Source organism: Coregonus lavaretus (genome assembly GCF_964263955.1).
Source record: "Coregonus lavaretus genome assembly, chromosome: 39".
Lineage (NCBI taxonomy): Eukaryota > Metazoa > Chordata > Actinopteri > Salmoniformes > Salmonidae > Coregonus > Coregonus lavaretus.
This window is the reverse complement of record NC_140026.1, coordinates 28,802,827-28,822,251: the sequence shown is the minus strand read 5'-3', so window position 1 is coordinate 28,822,251 and position 19,425 is coordinate 28,802,827. Positions and strand designations below refer to the sequence as shown.

The 19,425-nt window shown below is 43.6% G+C and overlaps 1 protein-coding gene across 1 annotated transcript in view; it reads left to right on the top strand.

Moving 5' to 3' along the window:
- The window catches only part of LOC311113134 (disintegrin and metalloproteinase domain-containing protein 33-like), a gene marked incomplete at its 5' end in the record, with an annotated part of 235,199 nt that overhangs the window by 66,480 nt on the left and 149,294 nt on the right, over positions 1-19,425 (top strand). The gene's annotated exons all lie outside the window — the stretch shown is intronic.

Sequence of the window (19,425 nt, the reverse complement as noted above, 5' to 3'; positions counted from 1 at the left end):
GTAGTATGTCATTGATGTTAGGTAGAGGGTAGGTATTTCTTTCTTTTATGGCTTTCGGCTTCCTGTAATCTACACAGAATCGATATCCACCATGTTTCTTTGGAATCAGGACAACCGGAGAAGCCCATCCTGAAAAGGAACGTTCCACAACTCCATTAGCCAACATGCTCTCGAGCTGTTCATTGAGAATCGGCAGTTAAGTGAGGGACAGCCTGTAGGGATGCTGCTTAATGGGGACTTAATGCCGGATATAGATTTTGGGGTTGAGACTGTTGTAAGAGTACAGACCTCACCGTTCAACTCCAACATCTGGGAGAGCTGCCACCTCTCGTCATCTGACAGACATGCCTGTTCCACTGCTTGTTTGATGTAGAAATTAGTTTACGGTTTGCTTTTGCTCTTGAATAGAAGGGGGGGGGGGGGGGGGGCTGTAATCAGTGTGATAGCCGGGTTCTCTGGCTTCACTGGTGGAAATGTCTTTGTCATTGTCTTCGCCTTTGTCTTTGTCTTGACCTAGCCGGGACTCTGGAAAGGGTAGCAGGCTCCAGCCTGAAATCAGTGCATTTCCAGTTTGAAATGGATGAGGCCGGGAATGGTCAGAGCGCAGCCGATAGGATGGTTTAGACATTGAGATGGTCAGTCCACTGAAGAGCATGATGTCCAGGCCAAGGTCTACAGCAAATGCAAGGCTCGGATCTGAAAGAATAGCCACAGGAAGGTTAATAATCTCATCATGCATCTTTATTTTCCAGCCCAAGGGAGTGGTCAGTTCTCCATTGGCCAAGTACAATGGTCCTTCCTCCCAGGTTCGAAACTGCTCATGCGGTAATGCCATATTTCGCCAGAGAAGGCAAAGTCCCCGATTGGCTCTTCTTCACCCTGGACTCTGTTACGAACCCATTCCGCAATTTCGTCCTCATAGTCCTCTGAAAGGAAGGCTGAGAGGAATAGTTTCTGAAACTCCTCCCAGGTTGACATGTTCACAGGCTATCTTCCACCAGTCTCTTGCTGTACCATGGAGAACACTGCAGAGGGTGGCAAGAACCTCCAAGTTAGTAAGGGGCTGGATAGAAAGGAAATCATTACACTTAGATAGGAAAAGCAGCGGATCAACATCATCTTCTGGCCTGCCAAAAGTGGGGAAAAGTAGTTTGATATGGAGGGAGCTCTCTAGAGGAGGCATGACAGTGGCAAGGGGTCTTGGTGAAATGGGAGTTCTGTTGTTTCACAGTATCATCACAGGGGTTTTTCTAGTGCTACCTGTCCCTATTCCCTTAATGGCAGAACCAGTGGCAGAGGTAAACCCTGAGGGAGGTGCAGAGGATTTGTCCAGAAGGGAAAAGCACTGCATTACCTCCTGGTGCAGCTCCTCCAGTTGAAGGTCTATGGCCTTCTGTGCTTTTTCCATCTCATTAGAGGTCTCCTTTTGAGATTGTTCAATCAAAAATCGTATTTCTCCTGTGAGAGAGTTCTTCTTGTCCTCCATAACATCTTTCAGATGAGAACACACTTCCTTCACAACAGAGGCTGACTCCTCTGCTTTCTGTTTTTGTTCCTCCTCAAGATAGGTTATGACTAGATGATGGTTAGCTTCTATGAGTGTTTTGAAACTTTGCATTTTCCCTTGAACATCATGCTTCAGAGAATCTTGCAAATGTTTCCGTCTCTGAGCAGTTTGTTGTTGGTTTTCCTCCATTTGACGGGGAAGGTGCGCCAAACTCAGCTGCACATTTTTCTGATGAGCCTCCACACTTTCACTGAGTTTGCGAATGGCATTCTCCTGCATTGTCAAACTATTGTTGGTGTGTGTCCATTGTTGTTCCATTTGTCCAGTGAATACAGAGACACCTCTCCCAGTCTGTCTGGGCAGGGTAACAGGAAGAGGTTGAGGGCAGGGTAATGGTGGAGAGGTTATAGGCGAGCCAGAAGCCTGAGGATAAGGGTCAGTGCTCTCCAACTCCATTACACAATCGAGTCCTTCCGCATTGAAAGAATACCGGTCATAATGTCCATTAGGTGTGTTCACGTTGACAGTATGGGGTTCCAACAAAGACATGATTCAACTTTGTGTGGGTGAGGTCATGGGTGCTATTCTTCAGGGGTCCCTGTTCGAGCGCCAGTTCTGTAGCAGTATTGTTAAAGTGGGGTAAAGATAACGATTTTTGTTCGGGCGCCAGGCTGGTATTAACCCTGCCGAAAGGAAAAGAGTAGGATAGAGAGAGTAGCGCTACCAGACACACATCAGCAGAAGAGACTGCCTAGAGTGTAACCTGTTGGCCAGATAGCCAGTGGAGAGAAAGGAGAGGGGGGTATGAATGGATGTGTGTGTGTGTGTGTGTGTGTGTGTTCATAGACAAAACAAAGAAGGCCTTAAAATGTCCCAAGTCTCCTCGGCCAAATTACAATAGTCACAAACAAAAAAGAATCCTGTCAAATCAATAATCCAATATAATAAATAATCTCAAATGCACTCCTTTGAACACAAATGTCAAAACAAATATGTCCGGCAGGGCAATAATAGTCCAGCAACGCTGAACATCAAAAGGAGTGCAGTGAAAGAAAAGCCTTACTGGAGTGTAAGGCACTTGAGCGATAGAGGGAAAATGATAGCGAGAGAGAGGGGGGTCTTAGCTGTTGACTTCAGGCTTGCATTTGCACTGTCTGTCCGTCCAATACACCTGTTGGTTTGTTGGTTTGTTTGTCAAAGCTTCGCAACAATGTTGCTACTAATACATGCGATCGATGACAGGAGTGGTCCCAACAGATTCCAAACACGATCTACAGTGGCTTGCGAAAGTGTTCACCCCCCTTGGCATTTTTCCTATTTTGTTGCCTTACAAACTGGAATTTAAATGGATTTTTGGGGGGTTTGTATCATTTGATTTACACAACATGCCTACCACTCTGTGGAGTGAACAGCTTAAAGTGGTCCTATGGACAGATACTCCAATCTCCACTGTGGCGCTTTGCAGCTCCTTCAGGGTTATATTTGGTCTCTTTGTTGCCTCTCTGATTAATGCCCTCCCTGCCTGGTCCATGATTTTTGTTGGAGGCCTCTCTTGGCAGGTTTGTTGTGGTGCCATATTCTTTCAATTTTTTTTATAATGGATTGAATGGTGCTCTGTGGAATGTTCAAAGTTTCTGATATTTATTTATAACCCAACCCTAATCTGTACTTCTCCACAACTTTGTCCCTGACCTGTTTGGAGAGCTCCTTAGTCTTCATGGTGCCGCTTGCTTGGTGGTGCCCCTTGCTTAGTGGTGTTGCAGACTCTGGGGCCTTTCAGAACAGGTGTAGATATACTGAGATCTTGTGACAGATCATGTGACACTTAGATTGCACACAGGTGGACTTTATTTAACTAATTATGTGACATTTGAAGGTAATTTGTTTCACCAGATCTTATTTAGGGGCTTCATAGCAAAGGGGGTGAATACATATGCACGCACCCCTTTTCCGTTATTTATTTTTTAGAATGTTTTGAAACAAGTATTTTTTTAATTTCACTTCACCAATTTGGACTATTTTGTGTATGTCCATTACATGAAATCCAAATAAAAATCCATTTAAATTACAGGTTATAATGCAACAACATAGGAAAAACGCTAAGGGGGATGAATACTTTTGCAAGGCACTGTATTGCGGGAACACAGGTGATAAATATAAACCAACTTCTGCAAAGAGTTGCACACATTGTCAAACTGCCGTGCCAACCGAGAGCCCACACAGAGCCGGAAGAACCATCTTTATTTCCTCCTTCCTGACTGCTGATGCGCTCTTAAAGTGGCAGCGCACGGTGAAGGCTCCGTGCAGGATTTCGCCACAATAGAACCTATATGTATCTGTTTATTTATTTTCCCTTTCATACTTCAACTATTGTTACAACACTGTACATGGCCAATTCTATTCTTTTGAAAGTCTTGAGAGAGAGAGAGAGAGAGAGAGAGAGAGAGAGAGAGAGAGAGAGAGAGAGAGAGAGAGAGAGAGAGAGAGAGAGAGAGGGACAGAGAGACAGAAAGAGTGCACATGCTCGAGAGAGAGAGAGACAGCAATAGAGAGAATGAAAATGAGCAAGCATACATGAGAGCACCAGCTGTTCCGGATGACTATGTGATCACGCTCTCCGTAGCCGATGTGAGTAAGACTTTTAAACAGGTCAACATTCACAAGGCCGAAGGGCCAGACAGATTACCAGGACGTGTACTCCGAGCATGTGCTGACCAACTGGCAATTGTCTGTAATACCAACATGTTTCAAGCAGACCACCATAGTCCCCGTGCCCAAGGACACTAAGATAACCTGCCTAAATGACTACCGACCCGTAGCACTGACGTCTGTAGCCATGAATTGCTTTGAAAGGCTGGTCATGGCTCACATCAACACCATTATCCCAGAAATCCTAGACCCACTCCAATTTGCATACCGCCCCAAAAGATCCACAGATGATGCAATCTCTATTGCACTCCACACTGCCCTTTCCCACCTGGACAAGAGGAACACCTACGTGAGAATGCTATTAATTGACTACAGCTCAGCGTTCAACACCATAGTGCCCTCAAAGCTCATCACTAAGCTAAGGATCCTGGGACTTAACACCTCCCCGGACTTCCTGACGGGCCGCCCCCAGGTGGTAAGGATAGGTAACAACACATCTGCCATGCTAATCCTCAACACGGGGGCCCCTCAGGCGTGCGTGCTCAGTCCCCTCCTGTACTCCCTGTTCACCCATGACTGCATGGCCAGGCACGACTCCAACACCATCATTAAGTTTGCCGACGACACAACAGTGGTAGGCCTGATCACCGACAATGATGAGACAGCCTATAGGGAGGAGGTCAGAGACCTGGCCGTGTGGTGCCAGGATAACAACCTCTCCCTCAACATGACCAAGACAAAGGAGATGATTGTGGACTACAGGAAAAAAAAAAGAGGACTGAGCACACCCCCATTCTCATCGACGGGGCTGTAGTGGAATAGGTTGAGAGCTTCAAGTTCCTTGGTGTCCACATCACCAACGAACTATCATGGTCCAAACACACCAACACAGGCGTGAAGAGGGCACGACAAAGCCTATTCCCCCTCAGGAGACTGAAAAGATTTGGCATGGGTCCTCAGATCCTCAAAAGGTTCTACAGCTGCACCATCGAGAGCATCCTGACTGGTTGGATCACCGCCTGGTATGGCAACTGCTCAGCCTCCGACCGCAAGGCACTACAGAGGGTAGTGCATATGGCCCAGTACATCACTGGGGCCAAGCTTCCTGCCATCCAGGACCTCTATACAAGGCGGTGTCAGAGGAAGGCCCTCAAAATTGTCAAAGACTCCAGCCACCCTAGTCATAGACTGTTCTCTCTGCTACCGCACGGCAAGCGGTACCGGAGCGCCAAGTCTAGGTCCAAAAGGCTTCTCAACAGCTTCTACTCCCAAGCCATAAGACTACTGAACAGCTAATCATGGCTAGCCGGACTATTTGCACCCCCACCCCATCTTTTTATGCTGCTGCTACTCTGTTAACCTCAACTAGCCGGTGCCCCCACACATTGACTCTGCACCGGTACCCCCCTGTATATAGCCTCCCTACTGTTATTTTATTTTACTTCTGCTCTTTTTCTCTCTTTTTTTCCTCAACACTTTTTTGTTGTTGTTTTATTTTACTTTTTTATTAAAAAATAAATGCATTGGTGGTTAAGGGCTGTAAGTAAGCATTTCACGGTAATGTCTACACCTGTTGTATTCGGCGCATGTGGCAAATACAATTTGATTTGATTTGAGTACTCTACCGAATCAGGCCAATCCAGCAGTAGCCTTAGCACCCAGGTCCTTGACTCTTTTGCTTCGCGCTGCAGTGAGTGTCAGTCAGCACCTGGTATTTGAACCTGCCACTTTATAATAACACAGAGCCTCGCACCTTAACCGCCATTCCTCATTAGAAGTAGGTGCTAGATCACCCCCCAACCCCCCCACCCCCCAACCCCCCCACCCCAAAACTGTAACTTGGCCCTCAGGAACATTCAATGTCGCCTTGCTAAGCAACTCCAGTGTATATTTGGTCTTGTGTTTTAGGTTATTGTCCTGCTGAAATGTGAATTTGTCTCCCAGTGTCTGTTGGAAAGCAGACTGAACCAGGTTTTCCTCTAGGATTTTGCCAGTGCTTAGCTCTATTCCGTTTATTTCTATCCTAAAAAACAACCTAGTCCTTGCTGATGATAAGCATACCCATAACATGATGCAGCCACCACCATGCTTCAAAATATGAAGAGTGGTACTCAGTGACGTGTTGTGTTGGATTTGCCCCAGGACTTAAAGGTAATTTCTTTGCCACATTTTTTGCAGTATTACTTTAGTGCTTTATTGTGCACAATTGTTATTCTGTACAGGCTTCCTTCTTTTCACTCTGTCAATTAGGTTAGTATTGTGGAGTAACTACAATGCTGTTGATCCATCCTCAGTTTTCTCCTATCACATCCATTCAACTCTGTAACTGTTTTAAAGTCACCATTGGCATCATGGTGAAGTTCCTGAGCAGTTTCGTTTCTCTCCGGCAACTGAGTTAGGAAGGATGCCTGTATCTTTGTAGTGACTGGGTGTATCAATACGCCATCCAAAGTGTAATTCATAACTTCACCATGCTCAAAGGGATATTCAATGTCTGCTTTATTTATTTTTTTAAAGGATCTACCAATAAGTGCCCTTCTTTACAAGGCATTGAAAAACCTCCCTGGTCTTTTTGGTTGAATCTGTATTTGAAATTCACTGCTCGACTGAGGGACCTTACAGATAATTAATTGTATGTGTAGGGTTCAGAGATGAGATTGTTATTCAAAATCATGTTAAACACTGTTATTGCACGCAGCGAGTCCATGCAAATTATTATGTGACTTGTTAAGCAAATTGTTACTCCTGATCTTATTTAGGCTTGCCATAACAATAAGTTGAATACTTATTGATTGAAGACATTTCATATTTTCATTTTTTATTATTAATTTGTAAACATTTCTAAAAACATAATTCCACTTTGACATTATGGGGTATTGTGTGTGTCATTTTTCAATTCAGGCTGTAACACAACAAAATGTGGAAAAAGTCAACGGTGTGAATACTTTCTGAAGGCACTGTAGAGAGGGAGAGAGATTGAGCGAAAAGAGAGAGAGAGAGCGAGAGAGAGCGAGAGAGAGCGAGAGAGAGCGAGAGAGAGAGAGAGAGAGAGAGAGAGAGAGAGAGAGAGAGAGAGATGCTGCAGGGCAGTGGAACCCCTCTTAACCCTGTCAAGTTTCTTACGTTTCTTAATCCCTTCATTGTTATCGCCCGGTTGTGGGTTTTATCATCTGTACTCTGATGTGCCTGGCCCCTTCTCTCTCTCTCTCTCCTCTCCTCATAGATTCAACACCTACTGTTGCCACTTCACTATTCTTATTCTGAACTGCACCAGAGGACTGAGCCTCAAAGGCTTCAAAGGCTAATGCCTATACTGGTTTTTCATCCTTGACTTCTAAGTGGTAACTGGTTCAGGTACCTGGAAAAGCAGGGTGGGTGGACTCTATGGCCCCAAACATGACATTGGACAGTTGATGATGCACTATCCACACACCTACTTTAAAAACATAATGACTTTAGTCTCTCAGTCATTTAGCTTGCAAGGACCAGAAAATAATGCTAATGATATTTCTACACTATGAGGTCGAAATAACACTCTGAAGTTGTGAAAACAATGATAATGCCCTTTTTGTGTAAGAGCTGTTTGAAAAATAAAAAAGCCTAGAGTTTTTGGCCCAGATCATGACCTCACAATATGATGTGATTATAATAGACCAATGATCGTTCATCTGGGTAAGGGGGTGGGCTCAAGACCATCCTATCAGCCAATCAGGGATGTGTATGTAAATATATTGAAATTAGTTTCCTAACTCCCTCACGATCAGACTGAGCATTTCAAATGATAACAAAATATATTATTTTCCATAAATAAACACACACAGTGATTTTATTAGACAGACAGTGATTATTTAAAATACAATTAAAAAGACACAGGGACTTGATCCTAGATCAGCACTCCTACTCTGAGACACTTTGTGAATAGGGCCCTGCATTCACACAACCCAAAAGCCATTAGACAGGATAGGATAATACTGTATGTCAACAGTGTATGGATGGCTCTCCATTTCCTTAGAGTGCATTGATTAGTTAACTCAGGGAGTAAGCTATCTATCTATCCTCCTGCAAGGGGTGTGGCACTATCTGCTGTGTCATTTTTTTTTGCAATGCTCTGTACTGTTTGTAGCACTCATCAATAGATTGAGAATGCATAAAAAACAAAGATGCACTCGCTAGTAGCTACAATGGACCACTTAGATGGATAAGCATTCAATAAAAGGGGCTAGACAAGAGGTCATAGATATCATAAATGGCGGCGCTTAATTAACCTTTTACTGCAGTGGGCTAAATCAGGGTCACACAGAGGGTTCTTGGTAGTCTTAAACAAATATACTTCGAAACAAAAGTATACACCACACACACATAGGTATGGGCTTAAAAAAGAAGGCATGTACCATGTCAGATATAGAGTTTAAATGTATTAGATTTTGAGTTGGTCTCCCAATATTACACATTATATACATCACAGAAGAAATATAACAAAACTGTTTGACATAGAAACACTGGATTTGCGTCATTCCACCCATGAGAACACAGAGGGAGCTTTTAGTTATTGACTGCAGGAAAGGGCTACCTGCACTACTGATTCTATTTTATTGTATACTGTAGCCTTATATTTATGTGCTTGATTGGGCCCTTCACTGTAGTCAAGTCGGTGATGCTTCCTGCCTCTCCTCTCGTCTGTTTCAGGTGAGTATTCATGGAGTAAACAAAACAGACAGAGAGAGGCACTTTGCGTAGATAAAAGAAGGCAAGTGAGCAAATGAGGAGACTCTCTTCTCTTTCTTTTTATCTGTCAACAGTCGTGCATCCATCCATCCATTCCAAACACTTCACAGCTGAATGAGACGCAACGCCACTCGCCACTGCATATTGTGCCATTTTCTGGGGAAATGTATGGAACTATTTTCTATGGAACTATAAGATAGATATCCCAACAAAGTGATAAAAAATACTATTTAGTTGTGTAGTTTTGGAGGTTTGTGTTCTTTACCTTTTGGCTGTGGCTTTTTGGAGATAAGCTCTATATTGTTGGCTTGTCTTCACTGTTGACAAGTGAAGTTTTATGAGAGGAATGTGTTGGAGGCTGTGGTAGAAAATGGAATGGATCTCCCCCCTCCTCTCTCCACCCCCTCTACAGTATGTGTCCTGAAATGTCTCTCTTGCCTCTAATTGGGGTATATTTACAGCTTTTGTGGGGACGGGGGGATTTTTCTCTTTCTCTTCTCTTTTGACCGCTGTAGCCATTAGAAGAGTAAAGAGGGATTTGCGTCCTCTTAAAAAGACACATCTTACTGTGAGATTGTTCAATGAAATATGCTCCCAGCAACCAAGGAAGCCAAGTGTGTCTTTCTGTGAGAAGAATGCCTTCCTTGCTGCTGTAGGGTTAAGAGTGTTGGACCAAAAGGTTGCTGGCTCGAATCCCTGATCCGACTAGGTGAGAAATCTGTTGATGTGCCCTTGAGCAAGGCACTTAACCATAAATGCTCCTGTATGTCGCTCTGAATAAGAGTGTCTACTAAATGACAAAAATTTATATCAATGTAAATGTCTTGGTTAAACTCTATGGAGTTTTATTCCATTAACTTTAGTGAATGTGAATATGGGCAAATATTTGACACAATCGGCCAACACTGCTCTATGTATAGTGGATTATACAATCTTCTTGACCAATTTTAATGACAAACAGCATTCAACATATATTAAGTTAATGTAATTTTTTTTTTTACACAAGCTAAATTCCATAGGGTTTAACCAAGAGAGCAGCAAGGTATTCTTCTCACAGACACACATACAGTTGAAGTCGGAAGATAACATACACCTTAGCCAAATACATTTAAACTCAGTTTTTCACAATTCCTGACATTTAATCCTAGTACACATTCCCTGTCTTAGGTCAGTTAGGATCACCACTTTATTTTAAGAATGTGAAATGTCAGAATAATTGTAGAGAGAATGATTTATTTAAGATGTTATTTCTTTCATCACATTCCCAGTGGGTCAGAAGTTTACATACACTCAATTAGTATTTGGTAGCATTGCCTTTAAATTGTTTAACTTGGGTTAAACATTTCGGGTAGCCTTCCACAAGCTTCCCACAATAAGTTGGGTGAATTTTGGCCCATTCCTCCTGACAGAGCTGGTGTAACTGAGTCTGGTTTGTAGGCCTCCTTGCTCGCACACGCTTTTTCAGTTCTGCCCACACATTTTCTATAAGATTGAGGTCAGGGCTTTGTGATGGCCACTCCAATACCTTGACTTTGTTGTCCTTAAGCCATTTTGCCACAACTTTGGAAGTATGCTTGGGGTCATTGTCCATTTGGAAGACCCATTTGCGACCAAGCTTTAACTTCCTGACTGCTGTCTTGAGATGTTGCTTCAATATATCCACATAATTTTCCTTCCTCATGATGCCATCTATTTTGTGAAGTGCACCGGTCCCTCCTGCAGCAAAGCACCCCCACAGCATGATGCTGCCACCCCCGTGCTTCCCGGTTGGGATGGTGTTCTTCGGCTTGCAAGCAACCCCCTTTTTCCTCCAAACATAACGATGGTCATTATGGCCGAACAGTTCTATTTTTGTTTCATCAGACCAGAGGACATTTCTCCAAAAAGTACGATCTTTGTCCCCATGTGCAGTTGCAAACCGTAGTCTGGCGGTTTTGGAGCAGTGGCTTCTTCCTTGCTGAGCGGCCTTTCAGTTTATGTCGATATAGGACTCGTTTTACTGTGGATATAGATACTTTTGTACCTGTTTCCTCCAGAATCATCACAAGGTCCTTTGCTGTTGTTCTGGGATTGATTTGCACTTTTCACACCAAAGTACGTTCATCTCTAGGAGACAGAACGTGTCTCCTTCCTGAGCGTTATGATGGCTGCATGAACGTGGTACCTTCAGGGCGTTTGGAAATTGCTCCCAAGGATGAACCAGACGTGTGGAGGTCTACAATTTATGTTCTGAGGTCTTTTCTTTTGATTTTCCCATGATGTCAAGCAAAGAGGCACTGAGTTTGAAGGTAGGCCTTGAATTGCATCCACAGATACACCTCAAATTGACTCAAATTATGTCAATTAGCCTATCAGAAGCTTCTAAAGCTATGACATCATTTTCTGGAATTTTCCAAGCTATTTAAAGGCACAGTCAACTTAGTGTATGTAAACTTCTGACCCACTGGAATTGTGATACAGTGAATTATAAGTGAAATAATCTGTCAACAAACAATTGTTGGAAAAATTACTTGTGTCATGCACAAAGTAGATGTCCTAACCAAATTGCCCAAACTATAGTTTGTTAACAAGAAATTTGTGGAGTGGTTGAAAAATGAGTTTTAATGACTCCAACCTAACTGTATGTAAACTTCTGACTTCAACTGTATTTCATTGAACTTTTGTCATTCAGAATGGTCAAGAAGATCAGATAATACACTATTGGTCTACTTACATTGTAGTGCAGCATTGGCTGATGGTGTCAAATATTTGCCAGTATGAGCGAAAGAGTGAATTGAGTGTCCATCGATACCATGAATAATAGAGTATATGGTATTATGCTAATATAGTGCGGAGCAAAACCCTTTAATTTTCCCCTCTCACTGAATCGGTGGTTATAGCTGAGCCTCTTAGTGGGTGAATTAATTGAATGCAGAGGTGGACAAAGAAATAACTATAGCCTATACATTTCGCCCTTATGGTGAGTGATTTTATTTGAGCCAGGTTGGCATATCAAATAGCTTCTCATACCGAAGCTGGCCTATAACTTTAAAGTTTTCCACAACTGCTGAATTAAAATACGGTGGGATTTATTTTGTGATAAACATTCAAAATAGCTTGTGACTAACTCACTGTATTTGATGTTATTGGAGTGTGTTTGTGCCCAGTTACGTTAAAGCAGAACTGTGTGTGTGTGTGTGTGTATGTGTGTGTGCGTGTTTAAGGTGCATGTAAAGGCTGCAGTGGGACTCAACCATACAAGGGAGGTAGAGACAGGCACAGTGGCCCAGCAGGAGGGTACCTCATCCCTGGACAAGGCCTTTTGTACTGAAAATGTGATGAAATGTGATAATTTACACCCATCAACACACCTGAAACAGACTAAAACATCTCTATACACAGCAAAGAAGCACCCAAAATGGTTTGAATGTCTCTCTCTCTATTATATCAGGGTCCTTTTGTTTCATCCACATCGACTTCCTTGAATAAGAAAGTGTGAATGGGACCGCATGGAAACTGCATGGAAACACTTTGGCCAGCACATTAGTTTTTTATTCATATTAATATTCATTTCATATGCTGATGAACGACCAAACTGAAGAGGAAGTGCCGACCTCAGATGTTAGACAAAAAGTCATCTGAACGTCCGACGTCGCCTCGGCTTTATTGATGGAACTCTTACTCCATTATTTCTCTCTCTCTTTCTCCCTCTCTCTCTCACTGGAGTGATGACAGAAAAGGGGGAAAATATAAAAGCAATAGCAGCAACAACATAGTGTTTCTTCCTGCCGCGAACCAAAACCGCCGACCGTGTAATCACATTAACTTGCATTTTGAGATGCCCAGAATCTGCTTAGAGGGAATGTGTTTGGGCTGATTTATTAAAGGGACTTTATTGTTGTTGTTTGTCTCGTATTATTCTCGCTCTTCTAAGAGCCGTATATATTGGGGACACATGAATCACCACGATGATGGAGAGAGACAAGAGAGAGAGAGTCAGAGACATGAGAGATAGAGAGAGAAAGGAGAGAGACGAGAGAGAGAGAGAGAGAGAGAGAGGGGGGGGGAGTAAGAGAGAAGGGAGATGAGTGTTTCTGATGAGAGAGAGAGAGAGAGAGAGAGAGAGAGAGAAGTCATGCAGAAGAACAGCTCCTGACTTGTTATAACTTTTTGGTTGTTAAGAGCGAGATTGACACGACTAAATTAGCAAAAAATGTATAGGTAATCTAATTGTACAACTGAAGATCAAAACAGGAGGAAAAGATTGACAGAGAGTGAGTAAAAAGACCAATCTTCATCGTGGTAGCTAGCCAAATTAAAATCTGTCAGCTAGCTCACCGTCCAGCTCTAACCGTTTACTGGTGGTAACCATAGCAACATGGCCACTGAGGCAGCGCTAGCATCGATAGTAACGGCAGAGACTGAGAGACTTTCTCCGTTGTTTTTTGAATACCCAGCAGAAATAAAATCAGAGAAGGGAAGAATCAACTTTAAACACCGAATTCTGAGGGAAAACCCAGAAACTTTGTTTGCTGACTGCTCACAAAACGGGACTGTTACAAACCTGCTATTTTACACAGACCACACTACTGCCTGGCATACAGCTGTAACTAGCCATTTCAGCTACACCACGAAGAAAGGCATCTGCAAGGGAAGACAAATCCACATTTTTGAGGACAGCGATAAGGACCAGGAAAACAGGTTTCTGACGGTAAACATGTATCAGAACGGTACTATCATGGTCCAGGGCAGTGAGGCTGCACTCAGCTCTGTTGTGCAGGACTTCCCCACCCTAATGAAGATAGCAGAAAGTAAAAAAGACAAGGACAGCACCCTGACCTCTCCCCTCACCTCAGGCACCCCAACAGCAGGACTATCCTCCCCCCTGCCTGCCTACAACCACCAGAGCCAAGACCACACTACCATCAGCCTGTTGAGAGACAGGCTGGCTCTGTTAGAGGTATGGGTTACTGAGCTGAAGGAGCAGCCCCCCAGCTACACCACCCCCAGCCCAGACACAGAGCTTCTACAGGACCAGATCAACCAGTGCAGGACCCAGCTGAAGAACTCTGTCCAGGAGCTGAGAGAGAGCCTTACCACAGCGCTTGAGGAGGTAAAGGCCACCATGAGGAGAGAGCTAGTGCAGGTAAAGGAGGAGATGGCAAAGGAGTTGTCTGTCATCAAGAGGGTGCTACAGCAGAGAGAACAGACTGTAGAGACTCCCAGAGAGAAGCTGCAGCCCCTCACCACCCCTAACAACCCCACTGACCCACCTTCACCCACAATCCCCCCCCATACCGACAACACTTTACCCACACCCCCAGTCAACAAAGAGGCCCACATTGGGACAACTACTACAGAGAGAAGCTCTCTGGCCCCCCCTGACACACCCCCACACACCCCTCCATGTACACAGGCCCTGTCTACTCCAGCCCCAGACCGAAAACGCACCAATCTGGTAAAACCCACTGAGGTGGCCATCCTCATTGACTCAAATGGGAAATTCATTCAAGAAGATAAACTCTTCCCCCAACACAAGGTGCGCAAAATATGGTGCCCAAAAACACAAGATGCACTCCACATCCTGTCCCAGCCTGACTTTGGCACACCAGGCCACATTATTATTCACACCGGCACCAACAACCTGCGAGAGGAGCAGGAGAGAGTAGGCAGCCTGGTCAACAGAGTAGCAGAGAGGGCCTCTGAGTGGTTCCCCAACTCCCACATCACCATCTCCACTCTGCTGCCCCGCAAAGACTTTCATCCCCGTACCATCCAGAAAGCCAACGCTGACATCACCAGAGGGTGTGGCCTACTCCCGAACATACACATTGCTCACCACCCAACAATCACCCCAGAGCATCTACACGACCACTCCCACCTGAGGAAGCAGACAGTAGGGATGTTTGCCAAGTCCCTAAAGGACGTAGCACTTGGTAGACAAACACCCCATGCTGTACTGGACAGAGGAGCACCCAGAGACCCCTACCAGACCACTGCACCACCAAGGAGCCCCAGGCCCCTTCAACGCCACACCAGACCCAGTGCACCCCACAGGCCCCACCCACCCCCAGAGCATCACCACTTCCATCGGCTTAGCCAGACCAGACCGGGCCCAGCCTATTATCCCGCACCAGACCACCACCCCTACCAGACCAGAGAGGAAGTCCCACAGCCCAGACCTGGCCCCCCTCCACCTCACTGGGCCCAACAGCAGGACCAGCGCAGCTACGCGGAGGTCGTCAGAGGACAGGAGAACCCTGTAGGATTAAGTGAGATTAAACAGCTCCTCCAATACATCTGCACTAAACTGCACTAAACACACACGGACGCATACACACACACACCACACACACACACACACACACACCTATTGTACTAGAATTTACTTGTTCAATGAATAGGAATATTTAACAGAATAACAGAATAAATGTTAGCTGATATCCTGTTTATCTCGCTCTTAACAACTTATTAGTTAATCGTTACTGTGTTTCTGACTGCTACTCCTTCTTTTTGCAACATGAAATCACTATCAGTTAGCATGTGGAACATTCAGGGTCTAAACTCATCAACCTTTGGTCTGAAGAGTTTAGCACTGGAGTTCAACAAAAATCTGAAAGATGTTGACGTCATCATTCTGCAGGAGACATGGTGTAAGGCTGACGTTGTCACTCACTGTCCCACAGGCTACAGAGAGATCATTGTGCCATCACAGAAACACAGCTCTGTCAATAGAGGCAGAGACTCTGGAGGATTGATCATTTGGTACAAATCCGAACTACAAAATCTAATTGATCCCCTCAAAATTGGCAAATACCACATTTGGTTAAAACTAAAAAAAGAACTTGTACTGACAGGAAAAGATGTGTTCCTTTGCGCAATATATATCCCCCCCTCAGAATCCCCATATTACTCAGAGGAGATCTTCCCCACCCTCGAGGAAGAGACGTGCCATTTCCAGGCCCAGGGAAATGTGCTCATCTGTGGGGACACAAATGCGCGCACAGGAACACTACCTGATCTAACGAGCACACGAGGGGACAGCTTTATTACAGACCATACTGTTTCTAACTATCTTAATCTCCCCCATAGAAACAACAGTGACAGCACCGTCAACAAAAACGGAAGGGATCTTTTGCAGCTCTGTAGAAGCCTGGGTCTGTACTTTGTCAATGGTAGGTTACGGGGGGACTCTTTGGGGAGATTCACCTACTGCTCACCTCTTGGCCACAGTACAGTAGACTATATGATCACAGACATGGACCCTTTCTCTCTCAGCTCATTCACTGTCAAGCCACTAACACCTCTGTCTGATCACAGCCAAATTACGTTGTTCCTCAAAAGAACAGACCTGGAAACAACCACACATTCACAACCCAGTAAGCTGTACAACATCAGAAATTCATACAGATGGGCCCAAAACAGCACAGAAGAATACCAGAAAGCAACCTGGAACCAAAATATCCAAACACTCTTAGATAACTTTCTGGATACCACATTCACTCACAGTAAAGAAGGCATCAATCTAGCAGTACGAAACATCAACTATATATTCAGGCAAACGGCAAAAGAAGCACAATTGAAATTGATAAAAAACAAAACTAAAAAAATCACAGATGACAACTGGTTTGATGCAGATTGTAAAATTATAAGGAAAAAACTTAGAACACTATCCAACCAAAAGCACAGAGACTCAAATAATGGTGAATTACGCCTTCATTACTGTGAGACTTTAAAACTCTATAAACGTACACTCAGAACCAAAAAAGCACAGTACAACAGCAAGCAGCTGACACTAATTGAGGAGTCCATAAACACAAACAACTTTTGGCAAAATTGGAAAAAACTAAAAAAATCTAAACAAGAGGAATTAGCAATACAAAATGGTGACATATGGACAACCCATTTCAAAACACTCTACAACACCGTTCAAATTGACACAAACGCAGAACAACGCCAAATCCATGAGAAGTTGAATGGATTAGAAAAAGCTATAAAGGACAATCAAAACCCATTGGACTCCCCAATTACTGACCAGGAGCTCTATAAGAAACTTCAGGCTCTCAAATTTAAAAAAGCCTGCGGACCTGATGGCATCCTAAATGAAATGCTCAAACTCATTAGTGCAAAATTTCAATTGGCTATATTAAAATTGTTTAATTTGATCCTGAGTGTAGGTTATTTCCCTGACATCTGGAATCAAGGACTCATAACCCCAATCTTTAAGAATGGAGACAAATTTGACCCTAACAATTACAGAGGCATTTGTGTGAACAGTAACCTGGGGAAGGTTTTCTGTAGTATCATCAATGTAAGAGTTCTAAACTTCCTTAATAAGCACAATGTCTTGAGTAAAAGCCAAATTGGATTTATACCAAAACATCGCACAACTGATCATATTTACACCTTACACACCCTGATAGATAAACATGTCCACCAAAATAATACCAAAATATACACTTGCTTTATCGACTTCCAAAAAGCATTTGATTCTATTTGGCATACAGGACTGTTCTACAAAGTTATTGAAAGTGGTGTAGGGGGTAAAACATATGACATAATTAAATCAATGTATACTGGCAATACGTGCAGCATTAAAATTGGTAAGAAAAGGACAGAATTCTTTAACCAGGGGCGGGGCCTTCGTCAGGGTTGCAATCTGAGCCCTGCACTCTTCAATATTTACATTAACGAATTGGCCACTATTCTAGAAAAATCCTCAGCCCCTGGTGTTAGTCTCCACAATTCAGAAGTTAAATGCCTACTCTTCGCAGATGACCTATGCCTGCTGTCACCCACAGCACCTGGCCTACAGCAGAGCCTGGACCTGCTAGAGCAGTACTGCCAGACCTGGGCCCTGGCAGTAAACCCCAAAAAGACTAAAATAATGATTTTCCAGAGAAGATCCAGATCTCAGGGAATTAGACCAAAGTTCTCAATTGGTACAAAATATATAGAGTACTGTACACACTACAATTACTTAGGTTTAAAAATAAGCTCAACTGGACACCTTAATGAGGCAGTGAATGAACTGAGAGAGAAAGCACGCAGGGCATTCTACGCCATTAAAAAGCAAATTCAAATTGAAATACCTATTAAAATTTGGCTAAAACTAATTGAATATGTCATTGAACCAATTGCACTTTATGGCAGCGAGGTGTGGGGTCCACTTGCAAAACAAGATTTCATCAAATGGGACAAACACCCCATTGAAACCCTACATGCAGAGTTCTGTAAGATTCTCCTACGTGTCCAGAGGAAAACTACAAACAATGCATGCAGGGCAGAATTAGGCCAATATCCACTAATAATAAAAACTCAAAAAAGAGCAATTAAGTTTTGGAAACATCTAAAATACAGTGACCCCCTCTCATATCATTACCAAGCCCTGCAATGCCAAGAGCTGAGCAAAGAAAAGAGTCCCCTCATCCAGCTGGTCCTGGGGCTGAGTTCACAAACCTGTTCTACTAACACACTGAAGCCTCAGGACCAGAACATCCAATCAATCAGAATAAACCAAATTACAACACAGTCAAAACAAAACTACATTGCTTATTGGGAAACACAAGCACAAACACAAAGCAAAATGCAGTGCTATCTGGCCCTAAATCGACAGTACACTATGGCTAAATATTTGACCATGGTTACTGATCAAAACCTTAGAAAAACCTTGACAAAGTACAGGCTCAGTGAGCACAGCCTTGCCATTGAGAAGGGTAGACACAGGAAAACCTGGCTCCCTGTAGAGGAAAGGCTGTGCAACCACTGCACAACAGCAGAACCTGAGACGGAGCTGCATTTCCTGACAAAATGTCAAAAATATAAAACAATTAGAGAGTGTCATTTCCCCAAATTTGAAATCCTTATTCAAGGTTTTAAAGACCTCTCTGATGAGGATAGGCTACCCATCCTGTTGGGGGAGGACGCAGAGAGCTGTGGGTTGGCAGCGCACTACATTGCTGCCTGCCATAAGTTGAGGGACAGTGTCTGACAGACCAATAAACCTGCACATGTCCTCAACTGTATGATTATTGTTATTGTTGAATGTATGGTTATATTGACCGTTGGTTATTGTTGGTCATTTTTATTTATTTTTTATATTGTAAATATCCAAAGTAAGCTTTGGCAATATGTACATTGTTACGTCATGCCAATAAAGCGAATTGAATTGAAAAATTGAGAGAGAGAGAGAGAGAGACAGAGAGAGAGAGAGAGAGAGAGAGACAGAGAGAGAGAGAGAGAGAGAGAGAGAGAGAGAGAGAGAGAGAGAGAGAGAGTCATGCAGAAGAACAGCTCCTGACTTGTTATAACTTTTTGGTTGTTAAGAGCGAGATTGACACGACTAAATTAGCAAAAAAATGTATAGGTAATCTAATTGTACAACTGAAGATCAAAACAGGAGGAAAAGATTGACAGAGAGTGAGTAAAAAGACCAATCTTCATCGTGGTAGCTAGCCAAATTAAAATCTGTCAGCTAGCTCACCGTCCAGCTCTAACCGTTTACTGGTGGTAACCATAGCAACATGGCCACTGAGGCAGCGCTAGCATCGATAGTAACGGCAGAG